The following is a 7,031-nucleotide window of genomic DNA, read 5'->3' on the forward strand; positions in this document are numbered from 1 at the left end:
GCTTATTAGTGATTTACGCACCGCGATGCAGTGGCTCATCTATGGACACACGCACACACGGAGTAAACTCATTAGCTGCAGACAGTGAGCACAAAGAATCAACACACCAGACCAGCTTTGAAATGGGAAACCTGCAACTATGGCCTCCCCACACAAAAATAAGTGCTCTAAAAGTGTGGTTTTCAGCTTTCTTGAGTGTTTTATTTGATGACTGCTGCTACTTGAGCAAGCTTAGAGCAATCCTGTGTGTGTGTGTGTGTGTGTGTGTGTGTGTGTGTGTGTGTGCTGCATCAGTCAGAGAGCCACACAATAATTCACCCAGTTTTAGCGCTCCATTTCTGTCTCTCCCTCTCTCAGTCCAGTCCTCTGTATAGCGGCTCAGTAGCTATATATGTTCACAGAACACACACTGTCCTATCCACGAGGCCCACCGTGGGGGAACTACAGGCTTACTTATGTAACACATGCTGCAGCCTATAGATGCTTGTTGTCTGTGTCTGGCCTGTTTGCCATGGAGTTTTTTGGCCTCTGGTATTGACTTTTCAGCATAATACTGCATCCTGTGTCCGTATGCTGCAAAATCATACTTTTGACTACTGTAGATCACAGTTTTTCTTTACATTAACTTGTGAGATATAACCTAGTTTGTATCATGATGCACATATGATACCAATGTTGTGATTTAGTGATGAAAAGATCAGTCAACAGGAAATTAGTCGATTTTTATAATCAATAAATTGTTTTAGTTATTTATTGAGAAAAATTGGTTTGTGCTTTTCAAATCTTTTTTTTAATTCTTTCACATTACATACATTTGAGATGGATAAGAGGATCGATATCACTCTCAAGGGTGCGCGATAAATGTTTAGCTACAGCCAGTAGTAGCTTAGCTTAGCATGAAGACACATATCTATTAAACAAAAGAGATATATTCTTTTAATTTAAGATCTTTAGAGGTACTGGTAAGGTTTTGGTACATTTGGACGGCGACAGGCTAGCAGTTTACCCCTGTTTTAGTCTATATGCTAAGCTAAGTAGCTTCATATTTACTATTACTCATCTAACTCAGCAAGAAAGCAAATTCAAACTAAAAGAAATTCAAACTATTCCTTTTAAGAAATCCATAAATATTACACTGGTTATATTTGAGAAAACCTTAAATTGAATTTACTCTAATGCAACATTTGGAGACAGTCAAACTCCATTTTGGGTTGTTCTTGGTTGTATGCTACTGATGCTAATCAGGGTCTGTGTAGTTGAACTTCCAGGGTAGTAGTGTGTCATCCAGTGACTGTGCGTCTAGGTAACTTGAAGTCCACTTAATCCTAATCTCTAATCCCATTTGACTAAACATTCTCTGCCATCTGGCCTGGCGAGACAAAAAAACCCGCTCACACGCACCTACGCACACGCAGACAGACATTGTTGACTATTGTTGACTACCATGAAGAACCTTTTTATTTATGAGAAATATCAGGTCTGCTAGTGTGCAGGGTAAACATGTTTTCAGATAATACAGAAGGACACATCTTTGGCAGTGGCAGAATACTAGACACCACACAGTCCTATAATCTCAGAGTAGAAGAAGTATGTGGAATGCGAAGGACTTAGTTAAGAATGTGTAACTTTTGCCACAACAGTAAACCGTGGCAAAGGGCAACTATCAGGCTGCCAGCTGTTGTGTGCATGGATTTCTTTGAGCTTTGTCTTGAATACAGAGGATGTAGAGTGCTCTTGTTTGTGCCCTCTAACATGATTTCCTTATTTATTGTCTTTAAAAGTATTGTGCGTGTGCATGCACGCGAGCTTCCTCTGTTTAGGGTCCGTGTATTGGTGTCTATCAGTTAGAGGACAAAGACGATTCAAAGCTTGGGTGTTGCGTAACAAAGTGAGAAACACAACACTGTCAGGTGTGACTCAATCAGATAAAAGTGCATTGTGCTTTTCTCGGTGACCCCATTTCCACCTGGTATTAAAATCCGATCTGAGTGATCCGATCACAAGTGGACAGCTCTAAGTACTGGTGGGAATGCACCCGGGAAGCGTTGAGGATGCATTGGGATCCATTAACTCAGGCCACGTTCGGAGGTGGTTCAGGCTACATATGGCCACATTCTTTTAGCAGTGTGTCGCATTCAACGTTTTTCTGGTGTCACAGAAATCACTGAGAGTGAATCATGTGTTTTGCACGTTAATATACTGTCAGTGATGTGTGGCTGTTTTTGTTCCGATGCTGCCTGCTCTTATATTTCCCTGGCTGTCTGGAGCTCTGTGCCCCGCGGTTGCCTGGAAAAGGCAGCGATCTGATGTATGCATCCAGAGCCAAGTGCAGACCATCATTTATTGATGTGGGTGTGTCTATAGGGACAAACAAGGTTCAAAGAGTTTATGCAGCCCCCTCTCTCTCTTTTCGTAGCGCTGTCTGGCTGCTAGTGGCCACTGTATACAAAAAAGGGACAGAAGGACAAGGAGAGGATGAGATGTGATTAGATGTGAAATGCCTCTCAGGAAAGTGTCATAGGTGCAGTGTATGCATGGCTTCCTATAGTGTGTCTCTCTCTCTCTCTCTCTCTCTCTCTCTCTCTCTCTCTCTTTTTCAATCTCTCTCTCTACTGCATATTTCCTTCCCGGTTATGTAATGCGTAATATTCTTCTTCTACTCTTCCCAATCCAGAGCATAACATGCCTTCCTGTTTTTCCAGCAACCCAGTGAACTCTTTTCCCAGGGCAACACTTAAGAGGACACACACACACACACACACACACACACACACACACACACACACACACACTGTATCGTCATGTATTGTAAGTAATGTGCTTATTTTAGACAAAGCTGCTTACCCTTGATGTATTGTGTCTGGTGGGCCGCATAAATGTCATTGTCTCACATTTTGTGTGGGTGTTTGTCTCTCTCTCTCTCTCTCTCTCTCCCTCTCTCTCTCTCTCTCTCTCTCCCTTCATATTATAATAATTTATCTCATCCATCCTCCTGTCCATATCTATATGTGTGTCCACTTGCTTTCACATTTGCTCTCAGGCAGGAAATGGGTGTGCCAGCTCATAAAGGACCAACAATGGAGCCTGACTGCTTGTTGTGTGTGCGTGGGCATTTATGTGCGTTCATTTTTGTGTATGTGTGTACACAGGGAGCAATGCACTCTCTGCACTGTACTGCATGTGAGACAAAGAGGCTGTGTGTGTGTGTGTGTGTGTGTGTGTGTGTGTGTGTGTGTGTGTGTGTGTGTGTGTGTGTTTCTGGGTTTCTCCATTGTCAGTGGCTCAAGCGCCGGAGATGGCTTTTTCCCGCGGTGTTTTGTGGGAGGGGTTTTGGCTGGGCTCAGCAGCAACAAAGAGCCAGAGTTTCCCGCCCGATATGCAAATAGGCTGAGAGTGGGCGGGGCAGGTATCCTCCTCTACTGCAGCGCTTAACGCTTTCACTGCCAGGGTGAAAGTCAGCAAAGGACAGGCAGGCAGGCAAGGTGTAGGTGTGTGTTTCTGTGTGTGTGTGTGTGTGTGTGTGTGTGCGCTCTTTCTTGTTCTTGTGTCCTCTAAAGGACAGAACAATGAGGGAAGTCTAAAGAAAGCACAGTTGAAGGCTGAGGCTTTGGTTTAGGGTTTGAAGTTTAGGTTCAGGATTTAGGGTTAGGTTTAGTATATCCAAGATGTGTCGCAATCTAATTCTTTTTCCACCAAAATTAGCGCATATATGCATATACGCAAAATTGCTAAAATAGGCAGTAGACTAATTTCCCATTCCCAGTAGGAAAATATTAGTCTGGCTATCACCAGACCAAGCTCAATACATTTAAGATTGAGCATTGGTCTGGGGAGTCTGCTCTGTATTTTATCTGCACAAGAGGTGTGATCAACGGGCATAGTTCAAATGACTCTGTACGCAATTGGATAGTCCTTCAATCAATCAGACCACAACAACGGGGTTTGAGCTGAGCTCCATTCTTTTGGCCACCAGCGGGGCTAGCTGGTAAATTAGGCTTTTACCAAAGCCAGTCGGTAGGAAGGCAAACACGTCCTTCTTTTGTAGGAATTGTTCCAGGGCAAGTTTCTGTTCCGCTTTCAGAGAAAACTTGCCTTTGAAATCTTTTAAAACAGCAGAGACAGCAGCATCAACGGGTTGCTGTTGCTGCGCTTCGTTCGTTCAAAAATCAGCTTGTCGCTTCTCTATCGGCATCGTGTTAAACCCGCCAATAGCGCGCCAGGTGGATAAGCCAGTTTGCGATTGGTTCCTGCAGAATTGTGAACGGAAGCAGGAGAGATAAACGTACAGGTTTCCAGACCGAGCTGCAGGGCGAAATCAAATCGCCAACAGAGTGGGCGGGGTTTACCCAGTCTAGGCAAATATACCTTTCTGTTTTTTTTTGTGGTGTGTCAGTGTGGTGAGGCCAGTGAAACTGTTAACTTTGGTTACTTCTTTTGATATGTGTCTCATTCAGTGTCTCTTTTGAACTGTGCCCACTAATTTGGAACGATGTTCAAGCACTGCTTGGAGACTGATTGATTGAATTTGTGGCCGCAATGACATAGAGTCAGCATCGCGCCAGAAAAGGGGCGAAAATTTGTGTCCACCGGGTGTCATGTTTCCATTACTGCCGATCGGAGCTGGAGCCGATAAATACCTGTGACTACGTGTATAGTATTACTGTGGTGGAATATCACGTGGCCCCAGATTTGAGGAAAATTTGCTAAAAAAATTAAAATGTATTAGGAATTTGCACCATGTACGCACAAACTAGATCTTGGCACATGGACCCTCTCCAAACAGGGCTTAATGGTTAGAAAATAAAGCTGCTATAATCAATGTTGTTATATTAATGGATCAAATTACTACGTGCATGTGTACGTGGGTTGCTCATAGTGAAGAACACATACCTAACTCTGCAACTCCCTTAACTTAACCCGTAACTTTACCTAGTTTCTTTCAACTCATTGTTCTTGTTTTTTAACCGTTTTGATTCACTCACCGCTCTCATTAGCAGTAGTTTCAGACGTAGCAGGCAGTTGTTTTCAGCGACAAAGCTCTGAAACCCCACTGTACACTACCTGCCCAGCACTAAAAGCCAGACAGACGAAGTTAACAACTAGCTGGTGAACATAGTGGAACATTTAGCAGCTAAAGAGTCAGATATTTCCGTCAGAAGTTGGTATAGACCAAACAGTAAGCTAAAGGACAGCGCTGCAACATTACAATTTGGAAATTTTGTTTTTCCAAAAACTTTGGATCACATTTTTGTTTTCTTCTCCAAGTTGTTTCTTAAACTGTCTCACCACTGTCCACAATACGCCTTCATTTTTTTCCAGCTGTGAATAGCTTCTACATTTCCATTGTGCACTGCATTGTGGGTCAGTATAGTTGAGAGTGACATTTATCTTGTCACTCTTCTAGAGTGGTTCTAGCATGTAGTATGAGACTGTGACACTGGTTTTCTTACCTATGACATTAAGTAAATCTAAAGCTAAAAAGGGGATACACCTGAACATGCTTTAAACTTAAACTACTTAAGTTTCATTGAGTTACTGATACTTCTTTAAAAACTGTAAAACCTGTGGCAGTAATTTAAAATTGGAGCACTGCTAGCTTTTTACAGGTATTGTAAAACAGATTGTGTGTGTGTGTGTGTGTGTGTGTGTGTGTGTGTGTGTGTGTGTGTGTGTGTGTGTGTGTGTGTGTGTGTGTGTGTCCACTCTTGTGTAACTGCCCACGGCTCACCCATGTTTATAGTGTGTTATGCAACCCAACGTAACATTAGGTGGCATGCAGACCAATAGCAGCTGTTGTACCCACACATGTGCGCCTCGCGCACAATCTCTTCATCCCATTTCAAACAAAGGGCCCTATTATATGAAGAAGTTGTGTGCTTCAACATGCTAAGTAAAGCAGCAGGCGGGTTAGGGACTGTCAAATATTTCATATATTCACTCACTGTACTCTCCATTTGTGCATTTCTCTATTACAAACTATACATGTGTATGTCCAGTTGATGCATGGGAAACATAAGAGTCATGCAGTTGACAGCGGGCGTACAACGTATGTGACATTTGACACAAGGCACTGAACATTATATTATAATGTGCTGTATTGATTCTGTAACAAGCGTAGTGGTCTTTTCTCCAGCTGCATGCTTATGTACAGTATGTGACTTGTGTGTGAATTGAATTGAACATGTAAGTCATGCAGCATTTAAAGCTTTACCCATGTGCGACACTATAGAAGGCACAAGGGTATATTACTACACTAACATTAGTTGAGGTTATAATAATACCTTGTACAGACATACCTGCTGTTCTGCCTGCAATACGGCATTAGATTGTTTTTATACCTAATAATTTATAGATTCTGATTCAGAAAAAAAAACTTCATTGACCCTGAAAGCAATACAACTGTGTTTTCTTTTGGCACACGTCATATGTGGGCATATGTGTGGATTTCTGGCACAACTTCACCTACTTCAAGGTGCAGATAAAAAGTCTGAAAAAGTCAAAACTCCAGCAAAACTTGTAGTATTAAGAACAACTTTACAGTGGATTACCCTGATGAAGACTACAAGCCGAAACGCACTAGTCTCGCAATAAAGTTTTTGCATTTATTCTTGTTACCTGCATACATACATTATCGGTCTTGTGATTATAGGCTAAAATGAATAAAAACATATACTGTTTGCATCTATTAACTATGTTTGTTTCTCTAAAGCCTCCAAACGGCAAGCTTTCAAAGAAAAAGGTGACAAAATGTGTTAAAAACTGCAACATTTTTAATTTTGAATGGTTAGAAAACACTTGTCCTCATACAGCTACAGATACACTCGCAGACACTCATGTTACATGCACACAGAAATGTTGCTCTGCACAGTTGGTTAGCACATTTGTACAGCGCAGGTTGTGCAGAGCAGCACTTGGTCACCAACCGTTAACGACACCCAGGCTGGTTTACATTGCAGCTGGCGAGGACAAGGACTTTCTGCTGATATGAAATATATGAGGGTTGGTGTGTTCATCAGTTAGGTGTGTGAGAG

General features: G+C 42.2%; 1 long non-coding RNA gene across 1 annotated transcript; it reads right to left on the reverse strand.

The window, feature by feature from the left end:
- Positions 1–6,633: 6,633 nt before the first annotated feature.
- LOC116041274 lies at positions 6,634–7,031 on the reverse strand. The gene is made up of 2 exons (XR_004102889.2): positions 6,912–7,031; positions 6,634–6,860 (listed from the first exon to the last, which is right to left on the reverse strand). It is a non-coding gene; the product is annotated as an uncharacterized LOC116041274 (long non-coding RNA).

The sequence above is a fragment of the Sander lucioperca genome, chromosome 16 (genome assembly GCF_008315115.2).
Source record: "Sander lucioperca isolate FBNREF2018 chromosome 16, SLUC_FBN_1.2, whole genome shotgun sequence".
NCBI classification, from domain to species: Eukaryota; Metazoa; Chordata; class Actinopteri; order Perciformes; family Percidae; genus Sander; species Sander lucioperca.